The sequence below is a fragment of the Pleurodeles waltl genome, chromosome 3_1 (genome assembly GCF_031143425.1).
Source record: "Pleurodeles waltl isolate 20211129_DDA chromosome 3_1, aPleWal1.hap1.20221129, whole genome shotgun sequence".
Classification (NCBI taxonomy): domain Eukaryota; kingdom Metazoa; phylum Chordata; class Amphibia; order Caudata; family Salamandridae; genus Pleurodeles; species Pleurodeles waltl.
In genome coordinates this window covers 1,967,779,372-1,967,800,718 of record NC_090440.1, presented here as the reverse complement: position 1 = coordinate 1,967,800,718, position 21,347 = coordinate 1,967,779,372, and positions in this window count along the sequence as shown.

The window sequence follows — 21,347 nt, the reverse complement described above, 5'->3', positions numbered from 1 at the left end:
TGGTCATCGTTGCAGAGAGGTGCCTGCTGAAGCAGGGGAGTGACTCCTTCACTCCAAGGGAGATTCGTTTATTCTTCTGGTGCAGACTGAAGACAGGCTGTCCTCTGAGGATGCACAACCGGGAAACAGCTGCATTTGCTGGCAAGAGCTGGATATACAATGTTGCAGAAGTCGTCTTTGCTTCGTTGTTGCAGTTTGTGGAGTTCCTGGAGGGTCCAGATGCAGTTTCTTAGGTCAGAAAGTGAAGTAAAGGATGCAGAGTCTTGCAATCTGAATCTGAAGAACCTCTCAAAGGAGAGACCCTAAATAGCCCTGAAAGGGGGATTGGTCAGCTAAACAGGTAAGCACCGATCAGGGGACGGCTCTGACACCACCTGCTGGCACTGGCCACTCAGATGCTCCCAGAGTTTGCTGCCAGCTTGGAATCCAAGATGGCAAAACCCAGGGACCCTCTGGAGGAGCTCTGAGCAGCACACCTGGGGTGGTGGTCCAGTTTCGTGCCAGAGCAAGGACTGGGGGTACCTGAACTGGTGTAGACTGGATTATGTAAGGAGGACACCAAATGTGCCCTTCAAAGCATTTTCAGTGGCCTGGGGAAGGAAGCTACCCCTTCCAAACCTATTTCCAATGGGAGAGGGTGTAACACCCCTCTATCAAAGGAAATCCTTTATTCTGCCTTCCTGGGCTTGAGCTTCTCAACCAACAGGAGGGCAGAAACCTGTCTGAGAGGTGGCAGTGGCTGGGGCTGCCTGGAAAACCTCAGAAGGCTGGAATGGCAATACTGGGGGTCCTCTAAGGAGCCCCCAGAGTGCATGGAATCATACAACCAATGCTTGCAAAAGCCTTGGGTTATGATTCCAACATGTTTGATACCAGACATACCTATGTTCAGAGTTACCATTATGTAGCTGGGAATAGGTAGTGACCTATTTCCAGTACACGTGTAAAATGGCATCCCCACACTCCTGAAGTCTGGGGAAACGGTCCTGGAGGTCGTGGGGGCACCTCTGCTAGTGCAGGGGTGCCCTCACACACAGGTACTCTGCACCCTGCCCTCAGGGCTGGAGGGCCTGCTATAGGGGTGACTTATAAGTGACCTGGTGCGGTGTAACTGGCAGTGAAAGGGTGCATGCACCTTTTCACGCAGGCTGCAATGGCAGTTCTGTAGAAGCCATTGCATGGGCTCCCTATGGGTGGCAAAAAAAATGCTGCAGCTCCTAGGGATCTCCTGGAACCCCAATGCCCTGGGTACCTAAGTACCATATACTAGGGACTTATAAGGGGGCACCAGTATGCCAATCTTGGGTGAAATACTGGGTTACCAGTATGCAACAACCATAATTTAATGGAGAGAGCATAACTACTGGGGTCCTGATTAGCAGGATCCCAGTAGACACACTCAAACACACTGGCAAACAGGCCAAATGTGGGGGTAACAAAGCTAGAAAGAGGCTACTTTCCTACAAGGTTAGCATCCACAATAGTGATTTACATGCTGTTATACACCCACTTTTACATGAATGACTCAAATAGTGAATCAAGAAGTCATTAGCTCATAGTACCTATGCTTATGCCAACTTATGTACAATATCACAAATTCAAGTCAAGGTACTTTGGCCGACGATATTTCGATCCCCTAGACAGGTATAGGATCATCCTAAGCCTTCGTTAAGCTTGAGTTAAAAGGGTTACATAGTGCTTGTAACCAAAACAGCGAAGATAAATCTGACTCACGTCTCATATGAGTGACAAGGCAATCAATGGAGATGTGAATCTCTAATCAAGCGCCAATGCCATAAAGTAGTAGTAGAGTGGAGTAGTGTCACAGTGTAATAGAGTGGAGTGGCAGAGTGTCGTAGAGTGGAAAGGCATAAATAAGAGTGAACTGGAGTAGAGTGAAGTAAAGTAACATGAACTAGCATAGAGAAAGTTGGGTAGAGTGTTGTTGAGCATAGTACATTGTTGAATAGTGGAGTGGCATAGAGGGCTGTGCAGTGGCGTTGAGTAGAGTATCGTAGATTGAAGTGGCATAGAGTGGTGTGGAGTGGCATAGAGTGGAGTAAAGTGGAACGGAGTGGCGTACAGGGAGTTGTGTATGGAGTTACAGAGTGGAGAAAGTGTTAGAGTTTAATGGAATAGAGTGTCAGAGTCTAGTATCATGGAGTGTAATGTCAGAGTGAAGTGTCAGAGTGGAGTTGGGTGGTCTAGAGTGAAATGGCATAGAGTACAGTGGTGCAAAGTAGATTGGCGTATTGTGTGGTGATATAGAGTGCGTTGGTTTTGAGTAAAGTGGTGTAGAGTGCATTGACGAAGACAGCACTGGTTTTGCGTACAGTGCAGTAGCGTAGAGTGGTGAAGAGTAGAGGGGAGCAGAGTGGAGTGGCACTGCATAGATTGCAGTTGTTCAGAGTGCTGTGTCATAGAGTGATGCGGTGCATGGTAGAGTGGAGTGGTGCAAGGTAGAGTAGACTGGTGTAGAGTGCAATGGTGGGGTGCAGTGATGCAGAGTAGAGTGGCATAGTGTAGTGGCATATAGTACATTTGTGTAGAGTGGCATATAGTTGAGTGGTGCAGAGTAGAGTGTAGTGGTGCAGAGTAGAGAGGAGTATAGTTCAGTGGCAGATTTCAGTGTTGCAGAGTAGAGTGTCATAAAGGGCAGTGGTGTAGAGTAGAGTGTCATAGAATGCATTGGTGTAGAGTAGAGTGGCATAGAGTGCATTGGTGTAGAGTGCAGTCATGTAGAGTGATACAGAGTAGAGAAGAGTGGCTTAGAGTACAGTGGTGCTGAGTAGAATAGAGTGGCATAGAGTGCAGTGGCATGGAGTAGATTGCTGCAGAGTACAGTATAGTGGTGAAGAGTAGATTGTTGCAGAGTGGAGCATAGTGATGTAGAGTGAAGTAGCATAGAGCGGTGCAGAGCAGATTGGAGTGGCGCAGGGTACATTGGAGTGGTGCAGGGTAGATTAGACTGGCATAGCATAGAGTGGAGTTGCGTAGATTGCAGTCGCATAGAGGAGATGATTTCAAAGTAGAGTGAAGGGCCTACCATGGAGTCGTGTAGAGTAGATTAGAGTGCAGTGGTGCAGAAAAGAGTGCAGTGGGACAGAGTACAGTGGCATTGAATGCAGTGGTGCAGAGTAGAGTGGCGTGGAGTTCAGTGGCAGAGTGCAATGTTGCAGATTAGAGGGTCGCAGAGTACAGTGGTGTATTGTAGAGTGGCATATAGTGCAGTCGCCTAGAGTGCTGTGGTGCAGAGTACAGTGGCATTGAAAGCAGTGGAATAGAGTGCTGCGGTGCAGAGTAGATTGGCATAGAGTGCATTGGATTTGAGTAAAGTGGTGAAGAGTGTATGGGTGTATTGTGCAATGGTTAGAGTAGAATAGCATAGATTGTAGTGGCGTAGTGTAGAGTGGTGTAGAGTAGAGTGGTACAGCATAGATTGCAGTGGCGTAGAGTGGCACAGAGTGGAGAAAAGTGGTGTAGGGTGCAGTGGCATAGGGTAGATTGTTTCAGAGTACAGTGAAGAAAAGATAGAGAAAAGATAATATACTTCAATATGCTGAAGTATGTAACAATAACAACATAAATAATAACGCTAGACATAACGGCCCAAAATGAAATATGGCTTCTCCCTGTTAGCCACTCTATAATCAAGCCCTGCATTACCTAGATAACAAAACATTAAACATAAATGTTAGAAAAATATACCCTTCTAATAGCTAAATTGTTGTGTGAAAAGGTAAAATCTGGGCCCAATCTCGACTTTACTGTTTCACCAACTGGTGTGATCTTAGGCAAATACAAATACTGTGTTTCACAGTCTCCATTCTAGCCTGCAGGTGTCAGACTGAGTGGGACTCTGTTATCTCTTTAGATCTTGCTCAATTATCTTGCAGCTCCTCTTGAAGACATCCTGCAGTGCTCCTCTTCAAGGCAGCAGGTGATGCAGACAGTAATCATCCAAAACTCTTCTCCTCCTTGTGCCCTTTGTTCTTATGAGCACCCTTAATGCCCACAGGTGTGAACAGGACAAACAAAAGAGCAGAGGGCGCAGGGGGCCTCCGGACTCACCTTCATTCTATTACCATCAGATTGGAGGATGGTCCGTACAGGGCTGTTATAAGTAGCGCTTTTGTGCGCTAATGGCCCTCTGAATAATAGATGTGAGAGGGGAAATTATTGTGTCCCCTTGTCCCCCCCACCTTCGTCCCCCACCCTCCAAAATCTGGGGGGGATACATCCCCCGCGTCCCCCACACTTCCTACGCCCATGATGTGCAGTTATGAAGGCTTCAGTTCCATGGTTTATCGGATAATGTCTTTCAGGGTGTTTAAAACTGTTCGTTACGGAGTAAAATGAAGCGTGTAATAATAATGTGATAGTAACAATGTATTTTGGTTAATTAAAATATTTTAATATAACATTCAAATCCTATACATAAAGTGCAGTTAATAAATAATTATATCACTGTGTCTGTTCGACCTGGCATCCTTGGCATGGTCTCCTCTAACTTTTTGCCTCTACTTTCCAGGTTGTTGCTCTGTGCTGCACCCTGTTTTTGCTGTTTTTGTTACTCAGGGCACTTTACCACTGCTGACCAGTGCTAAAGTGCAAGTGCTTCCTATGTGAAATTGTATGTGTTATTGGCTTTTTCATAAATGGCATCTTTGATTACTAGTGCTTAGTAACGTGCACTACAGGAGCCCAGGGCCTGTAAATCAAATGCTACTACTGGGCCTGCAAAACTGATTGTGCCGCCCACATGAGTAGCCCAGTAGACATGGCTCAGACCTGCCACTGCAGTGTCTGTGTGTGCAGTTTAAAACTGTCATTTTGACCTGGCAAGTGTACCCACTTGTGAGGCCCAAACCTTCCCTTTTTATACAAATATCGCACCCCTAAGGTAGGCCCTAGGTAGCCACATGGGTAGGGTGCAGTATATGTTAAAGGCAGGACATGTACTGGTGTGTTTTTACATGCCTTGACAGTGAAATACTGCCAAATGTGTTCTTCACTGTTACAAGGCATATCTCTATGACAGGCTAACATGGGGGCTGCCTTTAAATATACTTAAAGTGCATTTTACCTTTGAGAGCAGATAGAAATTTGGAGTTTGGGGTCTCTGAACTCACCATTTAAAAATACATATTTTAGTAAAGTTGGTTTTTGGATTGTTAGTTTGAAAATGTCACTTTTAGAAAGTAGGCATTTTCTTGCTTAAACCATTCTATAACTGTTTGTGGATTCCCTGTCTGGGCCAGACTGATAGTTGGGCTGTTTGTGCATCTCCACTAGACAGTGTCACAAAGGGTGCTGGGGTTGGGGTGTAACCTGCATTTCCTTATGGGCCATCTGGGCTAGGCTGGAGGGAGGAGTGGTCACTTACACCTAAAAGGGCTGTGCCTGCCCTCACACAAAGCATTCGCCAACCCCCTGGTGTATGTCTGGAGCCAGGCCTGGGCAAGGCAGGATCCTATAAACAACAGAGACTGTTCTTTGAAGTTAGGCAGTTTCAAAGGCAGAAAGGGGTATAAGTATTGGACCCAAAACACCAGACTTCAGATTACTTCAAGAATTCAACAGGAGTCTCTGCCAGGAGAAGAGCTGAAGGAGAACTGCTGCCACTGCCTGTGCTTTTTTGGGCTATCCTGCAGTTGCTGCTTCTGCCTGTGAAAGGGGACAAAGACTGGACTTTGTTGTGCATTCCTGCTTGAGAGGTATCTCCAAGGGCTTGGACTGAGCTTGCCGCCTGTTCTGAAGTCTCAGGGACATCAAAGACTTCCTCTTCCAGCATCTAAACTCTCTGCTGAGACTCCTACCCTGTAAATGGTTCCTAATCCTGTCCCTGGGCCCTTGAAAGGAGAAGCTGGTGAAATTCCAAGACGAACTAAGTGTACTGACTTCGGATGACTCTGGACTGACGGCCCTGCTGGATTCTGCGCCACTGCCTGCAACTGAAGCCGTGGTCCTGAAGCGACGGCCCCGCAGGCCCGATGTCGCTGTAGCCTTGCTGAGGTCCCCGACACCGTGAGTCCCGAAGTGCCATGTCACCGGCGCCCATGACACCTGACTTCGCAGCACCAAGCCATGACCATCGGATATCAACCTTGCTGGAAGTGCTCGGATCCAGCGCTTTGCCCCGACACCGCCTCACTTTCACTGCGCTGGAGCAAGGACCCTATGCCTCGCACCAACACCTCCGCTCCTTCGCTCCACAGCCCCGTAACCAACGCCACACTGGATCCAGTGTCGCATTGATCCCCGATTCTGTGCACTTTCTTGTTTCTTTATTTACAGAAGGTACTGTACCTGGGGGTCTGTGGACTCTGTAACCAATGCCATTAGCGTTGAATTGTTGGGAACGACTCCGTCACGATATCCCCAAATCGAAGCACTTGTGTTTCAAAGTGCTTCATTGAAGTTTAATCTTTAAAAAATTCGTAACTTGACTTGTGTATGTTGGATTTTTGCTGTTTTGGTCTTGGTTTACTCTGATAAATATTGGCTTTTTTTCTAATCTGGTTTTGAGTCCTATTGTAGTGTTTTCACTGTATTACTGTGTGTTTTGGTTTAAATACTTTACACCTTACCTCTGAGATAAGCCTGACTGCTTGTACCAAGCTACCAAGGGGGGTGAGCAGGGGTTATCCTAGGTGTATCTCCCTTACTCTGACTAGAGGGAGGGTCCCTGCTTGGACAGAGTGCAAACTGACTGCCAACCAGAGACCCCATTTCTAAAAGTGTCACAATAAAAAATTCATTACCGTAGCTCATTTATGGTAAAGTGCAATTAGTGTTAAGGTCAGTGGTCCACAAATACATTTTAGTTTCAATTTGTGGTTAAAAATTCCACACAAATTATGCGGTTTAAAACTTTATTCATACATTTTGTAGGTCTACAATCAGCATGCCGTGTTTACAGCCAAAGCACTTTGATGAAATCCCAGTTGTTTACGTAAATTATTTGATCTCACTGTGCCATGGGTCAGTGACAGTTGAGCCATTACTGAGCAATAAACTGGATATCATTTGTGATAATAAGTTAACAATCAACCATTAGGGGCGAGGCTAACCGCCCAAAATGGCGGTCATCTAACTGCGGAGCTCCCGGCCCAGGCCCGCTAAAAGTAATGAATCCGGTAGAAATGGGGACCATTCAATGAGGAAAAGTAGCTGCCAACCCTCGTGTGGAGTGGTGGAGTGCCCCTGATCGACACTGCGAGAGCGTCGTTTGACTGTGGCTGCCAGGTCGGTGGTGCGGCATGGTGAGTCCGGGCGCAGCGGCGATGAGGCCGTGAGAGAGGCTGGTTGTATGGGCCGGCTGCCGTTCTGTGGGCCTTGCCGCTCCTGCTGCTCCTGGGTGGGGCCGGCCAGCTCTCCTGCGCTGTTGGACTGAGTGAGAGGTAGAGAGACTAAGGAAGAAAGATGGGCGATGCTGCGGCCTTACCTGCTGGGGATGCGGTGAACAGAGGAACCAGGGATGATACCTGGGACCGGGCAGATGGTCTGCGGTGGAGAGCGGTGAGTCCAGGGGCAGCATAGAGGCAGCCGAGAGAGTTAATGGCTGCGTGGCCGGCCCTGCTGTCCCTGGGAGATGGCATCCCGGGCTCCTAGACTGAGCGTGAGACAGAGTGAGCCGGGAGTTATGAGAGGCTGACGAAGCGGTGCTGCAGCCTTATCATCTGGAGGTGCGGGGAACAAAGGAACAAAGTTGATACCAGGGACGAGACGGGCAGTGGCGGTCTCGCGGTTGTGCGACGGTCACAATCCTCGGCTAGATCCTATGGTGAGGGAGCAGCGACTAACGTTGCCACTACAACCAACAACTTACTGCCTCAGGAAACAGAAGAATAACCGGAGCGGAGGGGATGGTGGCCCCCGTGGTTGACAACTCTGCAGCACAACAAGACCGGCTGTTCCATTGTACTGGGCTGACTGTTCCACATAAGAGATCGGTCATGGACCGCACAACGGGTAAACACACTGAGGGCTTGGACGTGCCGACCCCAGAGGACCAGGAGCCAGCTGTGGCAAGGGATGTCCCGATGGACAAACTTGATGTCATCCTACAGGAAATCAGAGTGTCACGGGTGGCGATAGAACAAAGACTAGGGTCAATCACAATGGAACTAAGTATTCTAAAAGATGATCAGAAGAAAATAATGGATAGACTGAAGCAAACAGAGACAAATGTTGCAAGCATCCTTGCAGACCATAAGGAGCATAAAACTGCTATTGAGCACCTACAACACCAAGTGGAAGCCCTACAGGAAAGAGTTGAAGACGCTGAAGGGAGATCTAGATAATATCCGAATAATTGGTCTACCGGAAGGAAAAGAAGGTCAAAAGACTGGTTGAAAGCCTTGGCAATGGATAAGCTATCAATCCATTTTACAATAGAAAGAGCACACCATATCCCTGGTAGGAAACCCCCACCGGGGGCACCACTGCGTCCCTTAGTAGCCAAGGTGCTAAATTACAGAGTTCGTGTCACTCTACTGCAAGTGGCAAGAGCAAAAGACCCCATTGTCGTCGACAATACTTGAGTTTCCCTATATCCAGATTATACGCTGGCAGTTCAGAGATGATGAGCATCCTTTCAGTCAGTGAAGAAGCGACTCAAAGTGGAGGGAGTACCGTTCGCCCTACTGTTTCCGGCCAGGCTACGAATTACATATAACCAAAAGGCGCACCTCTTTGACACACCTCATTTAGTGCGTGACTGGCTGGATTTGACCTTCCCGCACCCGGGTTCCCAGAGCCAAAATGAGGCCCTGCTACCAAGGCAGAAACACCAACCCCTGAGAGCAGTGGCAGGGGTATGGACGGTCATATTGAAGGAGATAATAAGGGTGGAGGACAGCCTGGGCCCCCTAGAAAAGAAAGTGGTGGCACAGACCCAATCGGCTCAGCGTCTACAGGAAGCAAGAGCTGAACATACAGAGCTGCTTGAACGCCTAAAAAAAGTAGATTACGCTAAATATAGGGAACACATGCATAATGAAGGAGATAAGGCAGGTGCGCTTTTGGCACGCCTTATAAAAGATGAGCCATCCCCCACCCCCATTTTACATATCAATACACCACAACAAACTAGTGTAAACACCCAGATGGAAATGAACGAGGCATTCTGTGACCACTACAGAACTCTGTATTCCGCACCGCTGGTATTAGATCCGGTACACCTTGGAGCTTTCCTTTCTGACATTACATTACCAACACTTGCTGATGAAGCCAAACAAATACTGGGTGCACAGATATCACAAGGGGAGATACGACAGGCCATAAAAGATATGGCGCATGAGAAATCACCAGGATCCGATGGTCTCCCATCTGAATTCTATTCCTTGTACAGTTCAAAACTAGCCCCCCAATTGGAGAGATTATACCAGGCATCACTGGCCAATGACTGCCTCCCAGATACAACTAAGCAAGCCATAGTGACCTCACTATTAAAGCCCAGGAAGTCTCCACTAGATATGTTGTCTTAAAGGCCTTTATCCTTACTGAACCCAGAATATAAAATATTAGCTAAATTGTTAGCGCGGATACTCCTTCCTATTGTAGGAAACTTAATACATACTGACCAGAATGGATTTTTACCATCTTGTAGCACCTCGCTGAATATATGCCGATTATATCACATAATAGACTCCGTCAGAGAGAGCTACCCCCAAGCAGGGTGCCTTTCATTAGATAATCCGCCAAGTATTTGATTCTTTAAACTGGGAGTATATGTTTGAAGTACTGGAAAGATTCAGAATTCCTTGTGAATACATCCGATGGGTTCGCTTGCTCTACGCGACTCCTACTGCAAGAGCACGAACAGGGCAGAATATATCACCCTCCTACCATCTTTACAGGGGAACCATACAGGGCTGCCCATTATCTCACCTGCTGTTTGTCTTGGCGGTGGAGCCTTTGGCACACCGACTACGGCAAGATGTGGAATCATGGGGAATTGAGATAGGGACTACAAGCAACTCAATATCATTACACTCTGATAATATTATTTTGTATGTGAAAAACCTCACCCACAACCCGAGTTCTGCTGCACAAATATTTGAAGATTTTGCTCCACTGTCAGGATTAGAAATAAACTAAAATAAGTCTATAGCATTCCTCTTCTGGAATCTGGATGTGGGGACCGCAGTGAGGTTCGGAGATAAGCAATTGCGGGTAGCCGCCAACACCTTTCGTTATTTAGGTATACATGTTTATTGGACCCCGCTGGATTTATTGGAGGGCAACTTGCGGAGAGCGATGACTTCGCTCAAACCACAGATTCAATTTTGGGTAACGTTTCCCCTATCAATAGCAGGGCGCTTAGCGCTGACCAAGATGGTGATGCTGTCCCGTATCCTGTATTTTATTGTAAATATACCAGTGAGGGTGCCGGATGCCTCCTTCAGGGCGCTACACTCTATGCTGCTTGAACTTTTCTGGGGAAAAGGAAGGTGCCGGATTGGATTGATGAAATTGCAAATGCCAGTAGACCAGGGAGGCATGAGTGCACCCGACTTTAAATCCTACTCTGTGGCGAGCCAGCTTCAGTGGCTTGCATACTGGTTGTCTTGGCAAAATCTGCAGGAAATTGAATTTACCCAAACAATGATTGATAGAGGACGACTGCATTCCTTAATTAGTCCTGGGTCCCGTCCCACCAAGAGTATGCCACTTCTGTTACGTGTTGCCCTGCAATATTGGAAAATTGCGCTTAGGTATACAGCCGGAACGATTCCCTATGCTCCTGACATCCCACTGATAGGGTTGCCCGTGCCAACTGGACCATTGACCCAAAACAGGATACAAAAATGGACACAAGAGGGAGTGGGCACAGTCGGGATGCTATTCAGAGACGGCCATCTACTTTCACATACGGATTTTGTCCATGAGCATAATTTATCAAACTCATTATTTTTGCTACATGCAAATATAGTACATTTTGTGAAACAATACTGGGCTCCAGACAGTATGGAACCCCCACACACAAGTTTGTTCATACCATATACGCAGTGGGACATGGGACACATCTAGTTAAATGGCTCTACTGAGGACTCAGACGACACCTGCTGAAGCCCCTGATGGCTCTTAAGTCTAAGTGGGAAGTAGATATAGGAAAAGAATTATCAGATAAAGAATGGTCTTCAATACTAGAATACCCTAGTCAGGTTTCACGAAACACAGGATTCAAATTTATACAATATCCTATACTGCATAGAGCTTATCTCACTCCGCGTAGGCTGCATAAACTTTACCCTACATTATCATCTGAATGCCCTAGATGTGGAATGGCAGAGGCAGAACTAATACACATGCTCTGGAGCTGCCCTACTATTGTGGGGTATTGGGAGGAGATTGGTGCAGTCTTGAAGAAGGTAATAGAAAGGGATATTTGGGAGACGGCGGAGACTTGTTTGCTTGGGCTGTTTCCCATAAGAGGAAGGGTAGAGTGGCATCACGGTTCGCAGACTTGGCACTCTTACTGGCAAAACACTTATTGACTAGGCGTTGGAAGGCCACATTGGCCCCCACAGTGACACAATGGAGTGTGAAGGTGTTGGAATGGGGTAGAGCCGAGAGTACTGCTCTCAGAAGAGAAGAGAGCAGAGAAGTGAAGAGAAGAGGCACCCTATGGCTTCAGAGTGGGTTGAAGTATTAGATACTTTTGAGAAGACAAGTGGCGTGGGAAAGACCCAGGGATGACTATAGCCACAGCCCTATAAGGTCACTTTGTTTTTAATGAGAGCTGACAACCACTGATCGAAATGTGTAAATAATGGAAATGTGATCCCGCACTTGCACCTTTGGGCTCAGATGCTGGATAAGAAACCCTCCGCATCGACCGCAAACAATAACCGTATGATCTATGTTGCGCGAATGACTCTGGACATGGCCCTGCTACGCTTCGCCGATGAGAATAAGATGTCATGTTGAAAAGTTATATGGGGGAGGGAGGTATGTTTATTGTTATAAGTTATGGGAAATAAATTAGAACAAAGCTTCAATCCGGGAACTCCACGAAAACAGGAATATCCTATATATGTTAATACTGATCAAGAATAGACATGCATAAGAAATCTGGAAATAAGATTCCATGACTGAATATAATAATGTAAGGATGTTTCGCTGAGGATTCTAATGTCTATTATATACTGTGATAATCACTGTATTGAAATCTGTCACAAGCAATTTTATTGACATCTGGAGAAAATAATAAAAATATGTTTAAAAAAAAACAATCAACCATTAAAAGAAAATTCTGCCTTTTATTTTCATTTCGATAGCGATACATTAATACATGCAACCATAAAGGTGCAATATTACATTCTAAGCAGAACATCATAAATATTGACCTTTATTTTTCGTGCATATTTTCTGTAGTGCGTCAGAAAATGTCAGGTGGATTTCATGTCAATGAAAATGGATTCAGATTTCTGTGAGTTTGGGGTCATATAGTAGTTTAAAGAGAAAGTCTATCTGGTTCTATTTAACTCTGGGAGTGGAAGAGGATGTGGGGCGTACCAAGCTAACCACACTACTGGATGAGGGGATATAACGGGGCGGGGAGAAACCTGTTGAGACTCAGGCTAACAGGCAAGTTTGTGATCACAGACCATCTCTCCTTTGCAGAAGATTGGCAACAGAAAGTGTCTGTTCTTGGACTTGAGAAGTGGTCTCCTGGCATCTAAGGTTCTGGTTCTGGTTCTAACTCCTTTTTTGAGAAAAGTTGGGGAGAATTTGGTTTAGATACTGATTCAAATCGCGATTCATATTTAAGGATGCAGCATCCCACTGGCAGCATAAGGATGATGCCAAGCCAGTTCCATGCACCAGAGTGGGCAGGTTACAAAGGATCTTTACACAAAACTAACACCTGAATTAGTAACTGCAACAGATTAGCATTTACCTCAGAACAAGTAGCAGGACAAACATTTCATGTAAGTGTGTTACAGGTGACAGCCATGGGAGCCATGTGTAAATGTCTAAATGCATACCTTCACCATTGTCGCCCTCCTAGCAACCCCCTTTATGCTGTACACCTACACTGAGTTTTCCAGATAGTGATGTATAACATTATAACACAAACATCATGAACAACTCCCATTCCTCAGCCCTGAGTGCTTAACAACACCATGCCACCCCTTGTGAAGTAGAACATCAAATATCTAATCAATGCCTGGAGGGCATATAGGTCCCTGCGGAACAGTTCTCCGGGGACGGGGTCAAAAAAGGAGTAGGAGTGAGCACAGTGTGGGCCCATGTAAAATAACAAGATATAGCTGCTGGGTCCTGGCCCTCTGAATCTTATCTCTGAGGCAGAGTCAGGATCCTTCAGTCAAGGGCTTTCCAGATGCATGCTTATGCTCCATGTAATAGAGAAACAGTTTCACAGGTCATCTGCGGATCATGGAGTGATCTGTGGCCCTGTGTGGGATGGAGTGCCAGATGAGAGCGAGCCACCAGTGTCAGAGCCAGAGTCAGACGCTCGCTCAATGTACAGGGCAGAAAATGAGTTTGTTACAGAAAGAGGCCTCGGTGACCGCTCGTGCTTGTTCAGCTGCCACCTGATTTCTAGTTGGTTGGGCTCTCAGCGATCTCTTTTTTCAATTCCTGGATTTGGGTGTTAGCTAGTCTGCGGGTTCTTGAGTCTCCGATGATGCACTTGCCAAGTTCTTGGCGTGGAGCCAGGTCCATACATCTTCCGGAGAGTGGAAGACATGACTCACATCGCCATCTATCACACAAAGCTTCGTCGGAAACAGCAGGGCATATTTCAGGTTCGCATTACTGAGACATTGTTTTACTTTAAGGTAAGAGTTTCTTTGTCGCTGTACAGCCATGATGAAGTCAAGATATGCTGTGATTGGGTATTTTCATACTGCCAAGGTCCTTTGGTCCGAAACCGCTGCAGGAGCAAGTCTCCGTCTTGATAATTGAGCAACCGGACTATGATTGGTCATGGTGGGGAACCCGGCACTGGGGCATGACCCGGTATGCAGTGTGCTCTCTAAATGGAAAAGAACTTTGTTTTTTTTCCTTCCAGAACCGTGTCTGTGAACCAGGTTTCAATGAAAAGCTTTATGCTAGGACCCTCGGTGCGCTTGGGGAAACCCAGGAAACTAATATTGTTGCGTATGGCGCACCCTTCCGCATGTTCAACTATATGTTGCAGTGCAGCCACTTCATCTTCCACCTGTTGTAGATGGATTTGGACATCTTGCACTGTTTGCCGCATGATGGCAAGAGTGGACTCTGTTTTTTCTATACATTCTACTAGTTTGCGATGACCAGTGCAGAGTAGATTAACTTCTACAGAGATTGTGTCAATCCGAGACTCAAGAGAGGTTTTTGTATCTAGGATGGCTTGCAAGACCTTGTCAAATTTCACTGAGTGTGTTTGAAGCGTCGCCTCAAGATGTTGGACCACTCCCCCCCAAGCCTTTATCATGGTGCAGAAGTAAGTCAGATCACTGTATTCTACTCTCTAAGATTCTTGCCACATCTGGGGCAAACAGTATTCAGTGGGAGTTCAAGTTCAGATCTATTTCGAAAGATGTTTCAATAAGCTCTTTTGCATGTAGCCCTGATCATGATTTAAGCAAGGCCTTAAGATGTCAGCAGCATCCTGGGTTTTGGACTCAGGGTTGGTTTGTGGCAGTGCTAGAGTTGGATTTGCAAACAGGTTGTTAAATGTATTAAAATAGTTTATTTTAGAGTTGAATCTGAAATATGAATTTTCATTCTTCATGTAACCTAGAGGTCTGATTAATTGAATTTTACTTTCCGTTTTGATAGGTCTGTCCTCCAGTTCCTTTGTTTGACTGTAACTAGATATAATATTTTGAATACTGGTTTGATATGCAATTGTTTGCATATAACAATATTTTTTAATTTTCTTTTAAAACATATCTTTATTGGTGTTTCTCATAACAGATGGTAAACACTTTTGAAGGATCGCACCTCATTTACATTTAGCATGCATGTCCTATACAGTTCTATGCCAATTCTCGGTATAATGTGCCCAGTTATACATAATCACCCAATCCGCATAGAACTCCATTACTATAACTGCAACTACCTAAGATGCATAGCCTGGGGTGTGAGAGGCCTATAGAATGGTTGGGCGCATATGTATGTGACTAAATATGAGACTCAACTTATATACAAAAATTGATCTCGACTGGGTGAGCAGGTACGGCATATACACAGTATTCTAGTTGTGTATCAAGAATTGGGTCCACCACAGAAAGGGTACCATAAAACTCAAATAAACAACTTAAGGGTCTCTGGGGTAAGGTCTTAGTCCACACAGTCTGGCTTGTCCCCAGAGGAGACAGTCTAGCCACCTCTGTGTCAGCATGCTTAAGTACATAACAGGTCTCTATGGCAGGGGAAGAGGTCAAACCGCAGTGTTGAGGCGCCCATCGGCTGAAGCTGGTGTGCTGTGTTCAGTGTACCTGTGTAGTCGTCTGTCCCCTAAGGTAGTCGTCAGTACACAGGGGTCCCTCTGACCACTTCTATGGTTCTCAAGTAATCACATCCCCATTTCCATCCCCCTCGTCCACTTCCATCAGATCCGAGTCTGAGTCTCGGTGTAGGTGGTCCCAGCTCCCCAACACCTCAGTCCACAGCTGAGCCATGGGGCGCATCTTCCCTATGAAGTATGGTTCCTTTGCTCTAGCCTGGGTAGTAACATCCTGCTCCCATGTCTCAATAGTTGGGCCTGTCTATGATTTCCACATCAGTGCAATTCTACGCCAGGCCAAGGCCAGGGTCAAATCTAAAAATCTGGTTCCTATTTTTCGTGCCTGGGGTCTAGGGGAACCCCCCAGTAAACAGACTCCCATCATGTTCAACAGGGTTCGTCCATACGCCGAGACTCACCAGGACCGCAGTCCAAAAGGTCTGGAACACTGGGCAGCCCCACAGCATGTGGCAAATATCTGTGTCTAGGAACCGGCACCTCGGACACCTCCAGCCCTCTCCTGCGTAATATAGGAAGCAATCTATGCAGAGTGAGATAAGTCATGTGTAAGAGATTGAAGTGTATATATTTTAACCAGGAGTTACGTGAAACTACTTCGGGGTAGGCCAACATCCTGTCCCATTCCTTCATTGTCTGTTATTTCTCAGTCCAAGATAGCCTACCATCTGTCTCTGAGGGTCTCCCATTGACCCTGTGCCATACCCTGTAGAGCCTTGTATAGCCATGTCACTTGTCGCCCTGCAGAGTCAAGGGAGAGCATCAACTGGAGAACCAAGTGGTGAGGCGGCTTTTCCCTGTTCCGACCCCAAAGCTCCTCATATGTGTGCAGCAGCTCCTCATAATTGAGAAAGTAGCCAGTGGGCAAATCAAATCACTCCTGCATCTCCACTTCTTGTAAGAAGGGTATTCGCTTCATAACAGTCCTCAACTGTGGTCGCACCAGCCGAGGTCCAGACGTGGAGTTGGGCTGCCGTATAGTATCCAATTGGCGTCCCACAAGGTAATCCAACCAGTGGTATGGCTGGTGCATACAGTGGGGCCCTTCCAGTCCTCACTAACCTTCGGCTCCAACAATGCAGAGCCGTCTGTGATAGCACACTCGGGTTGGCTATGTGGACGTCAGATCTCAGCAATTTGGCAAGCAGGAGACTTCCATGTGGGGCCAGTCCCAATGTGGTCAGTAGGCACCGGGCGGTGTCATCCAGCCATCTAGCCACCCACTGCAGCTGGGCTGCTATATAGTATAATTGGCACACAGGCCCTCCTGGTCCGATGGGTGCTGTAACACACCAAGGGAGACTCTGTGCCTACCGCCGTTCTATATCAGCTCCCTAAGTAATTCCCCCAGCTGTCTGTACCATGCCCCGGGGATCCATGCTGGGAGGTTAACAAAGAAGTAGACTAAGAGTGGGAGCATTACCATCTTAGAGACAGCCATCAACGACAGGCGCAGATACGTCCAGAAAGCCACACTGGATCGCAAGGATTTAACTGTTTATCCGATTTCTCCTCCCTCATGTCATCCAATTGATGGTACACTTGGATACCCAAGTATTTAAACATTGCGGGTTACCAGGTGAGCCCTGGTGGGAAGTTGGTGGGCTGTAGGCAGTGTGGGTCTCAAGTGAACTGACATGTTTTCCGTCTATTAACCCGCAGTCCAAATATCTCTGCGAAGCCATCTGAGCACCGAATCGCGTCACACACCCCCACCGAGCCCCTCCACCAATACAAGAGAAGATCATCCATGTAAAGGAATATAACATGCTCATGTCCGTCTGTCACTATACCGCTTCCCCATCCCTTCCTTCTAAAGCATTCAGCTGGGTGCTCAATGGCTAGCGCAAAGAGGAGGGGTGGCAACAGGCAGCCCCGTCTGGTACCTCAGAAAACTGCATATGAGGCAGAAATGGTTGCGCCTGTCTTGACTCGTGCCGTTGATCTCATACACAACAAGGTCACCCATCGGATCCAGGCCTCAACGATGGCCAGCCGGCGCATCACCTTCATCAGGTAGTCCCATAGCACTGAGTCAAAGGCCTTTTCGAGGTCCACTGACATAAGTAGCGTCTTCCAGACGTTCCAGACCCCAAGGTGGTATAGGAGGTAATATAATCGGATCAGGTTGAGGAAGGTGCTGAGTTGCGAGACAAAGCCACTTTGATCTACATGGACCAGTTCCGCCACATCGGAGAGTAACCTAGTCACAACTGTTTTACTCAGGATCTTAAAGTACAGGTTGAGGATTGACAATGAGGGGAAAGCCATGACAGGTGTTCCAGGGCAGTCCATCTTGGGGAGGGGAATCACAGTCACACTCCATGTTGTGTCTGGGAGGTAGCCCACCCTCAGTGGCTCAGCATACACCTTTTCCAGCTGGAGAGCTAATATGTTCCATATGTCACGTAGAATTCAGCTGGTAGGCCATCAGGGCCGGGGGTGTTGCCCATTGCCATTTCTCTGATTGCTTGTTTAATCTCCTGCACAGCCACTGGGTCCCCCAGCCTATCCAGGGCCTCACGGGTCAATGTCGGGAGTGGGAGGCAGTCCAAAAAACCCACTAGTGAGAAATCTGGGATGGGTGCTGGGCCATCATATAAAGACTCAGAGCACTGCTGAAATTCCTTGTTTATGTCCCAGGGGAATAGAGGTGTGCCCCCAAGTCTGATGTCAAATGCATTATGAATGCCCCCTTGCCTTAGGGCAGAACAGCCATGTGAGCAGCCTTCCCGATCTGCCTTCCTCGTCATCGGCTTTTTCTATGTATGTTTTATAGTTGTGACACTGCAGTTTCTCCAGCACAGTATAGTTCTGCTCTTTGGTGTCCAGAAGAAGCTGGTGAGTAGTACGATCACTATTCCCAGGGCATTATTTCGTGTATGTAATGTGGCCTCTATTTTCCCCAGGTCTATGTTATGAGCTCTACTAACTCCTGCGGACATATTGGCTCAGCAGGGTTTCTACAGAACCAAATGACTCATCTTGATTTCACCCTAAAGATACACAAGTCCAAGCTCTTCATGACAAGACAAATGGGCAGTGCTTTGGGGTAAACACAAAAGTCGCTTTTGAAACCTATTCTCGTGAATCTGTAGAGGGGACATGTGTGAAACTCCCCAACCTACTACATCATGTGTTAGTGTTCTTTTTGAAAAGTAATACAATATGGCCAGAGGTTTCCTACCCAATCTTTTGGCGAAATCAAGAGTGCACCTAAACAATGAACACATTTCCGTCTCCTGTTCTTCAACAAATGAGACCACCTTTTACCATCTTTGATAATCACTTCTAGTTATGGAAAAACCTGAAATCGATGTAATGGTTTATACTTGACATAAAAAAGTTTTATGTCTGGTGGGCGTTGATCACATGGTAGAATATAAGATTTGGTAGGATTAGTATCTACTCCCAAACCCCGGAATGAAACCAGTCCCTTTATGTTTTGGAACTAACAGCTGGTATTTGACCCCAAAAGGATAATGGAAGCTGAATTTTTATTGTTACAATACAGGTGTAAAATTCTGTGAAGTCTATGCACTGCAACAAACATGCAATATATACCGCAAATCCTGTCAAGGGAAAAATGTGTTGGAAATCGAAATGTGCTTGTAATACAAAATAATCATATCATGTATTGCCCTCCCTTTGCGTCATTTTTAGTATAGGCGGTATAAGAGATGTCTGCTAAGTCCTCAAGCTGAGCTGTAGTTAAAGGGAGCTGTAATATCTCTCTTGTGCCCAGTTTATACCCATATTTATACTCTTTTACAATGTAATTGTATTTTGTAAGTTTGTGCCGCTTTTCCATCAAAAAAGAAATGACGCAAATGCAGCGCTAAATAAGTATAAATATGGGCCTTAGGCCCATACTTGTACTTTTACACGCAAAACTGCGCTAGCGCAGTTTTATGTGTAAAAGTATAGCGCAATGCCTGGATGCCGGCCGGGTGCCATATTTATGGAATGGCGATAGCCGGTGCTAATGGATGCTAACAGGGTGGCGTAGGGGAAACTGGAGCTTGTGCAGAAGGCAAAAAAATGCCTCTAAGCAGTATAACGCCATTTCCTGGTGCACAACCCCCATGGACATGGCTCCTGTCTTAGTAAAGACAGGAGCCATGCCCACCACCCCTATGGCCATGCCCAGGGGACAAATGACCCCTGGCAAGGCCACTGGGGCCAGCACCATGCAGGGGGCACCACGTCGTGGCCCCTGAGTGGGTGTTTTTTTTTATTTTTTATACTTAATGGGACTTACCAGGGATGGGTCCCTCATCCTGTGGTGTCCCTCTTGTGTGGGTGGGGGTGTCCCTGGGGCCATGACAGGGTAACTGTGGGCTCTTTCCAAATTAAGCACTGCTTAAGAGGCAATGTGTAAAGTATTTGTGCAGGTCCCACACTGTAGGAAGTTGGCTCTGTATATACTATCTCAAAGTGAGAGATAGTGTGCACAGAGTCCAAGGGTTACCCTTAGAGGTCGATAGTGGCAAAATTAGACAATACTAATGCTCTATTTTGTGGTAGTGTGGTCGAGCAGTAGGCTTATCAGATGATAATGTTAAGCATTTGTTGTACACACAGGCAATAAATGAGAACACACACTCAAAGACTGAACTCCAGGCCAATAGGTTTTTATATTGGCCTTCTCTGGCCACAGGGCCCTTGGTACCAGGGGTACCAGTTACAAGGGACTTGTCTGTGTGCCAAGGCTGGGCCAATTGTGGGAACAAAACTATAGTTTAGGGAAAGAACACTGGTGCTGGGGCCTGGTTAGCAGGATCCCAGCACACTTTCAATCATAACTAGCATCAACAAAAGGCAAAAAGTAAGGGGGTAACCATGCCAAGGGAGGCATTTCCCTACACAGATACAGTGGCCCAATGCAACCACCACAAAGACCCCACACAGTGTTAACAAAGTAGAGAATATTTGTAGGCTTAAATAAGATTAAAATGACAAAACTCCAATTATTAGGGCCTAAAATAGGTAGCTTTGTAAAGTTGTCATAAGCAGAGTTCATTTAGCACATTTACATGCATTGGGAAATGTAGATACCCTTTCCCCCTGGTAAATACGTTTGTCCTCTGGTCAAGCGCTCGTCAATTGAGTGGCCAGGAATGGTGTCTCCAAAGAGGCTCAGATCCCCAACTTGCGCCACAGGAAGAAATGCTGTTGCAGGTAAGATCGTGGTGAGAAAATATTGGTTCAGGGGCTCCTTTGATCGAGCTTGGCCCCAGACTCGTCAGACTGCGTAAGCAGTGGGTGATGACGGTGTTGGTGCTGAAGAGGGGAGCTTCCTGGTGAGAACATGAATGGCTTATCTGATGAAGGCAGGCCCAGGCGCACCACTCTGGTGTTGCCTTGGTGGTTATTATGCCAGGCAGAGGTCAGCACAGCACAGTGGCAATCCTTGGGGCACAGGAGCCCTTACTCCAGGAAGAGTTTCTTTTTAGTCCAGTAGTGATCTGTCTTAGTGGGTCAAGAAGCCTACCACTTATACAGGAAAGTACCTTTTATGTGGGGGATGACTACAAAATAATTCTTGTGAAGGGCACAGATCCCCTTTCAGGTCAGTCGGCTTTAGCCAGCCAGTAGGAGGTTTGCGGCCCCTTTCTGTGGACCTCAGTCCATACAATTTGAAAAGTAGGTGTGAGTCCCTCCAAACCTCCTCCCAAGGAAGATCTATCAGTATGCAGATGAATGCAGATGTGGCTGAGTATCCTGTGTTGTGGGTGTCTGAAGGGAATGCATAAGTGGAACTGTCACCTAGCCCAAACCAGATGTGTATTGGAGGTGGGCTGTAGGCATGCAGGGCAGACGGTGAAGAGAGGAATCCACTTTCTAAAAGTGGCATTTC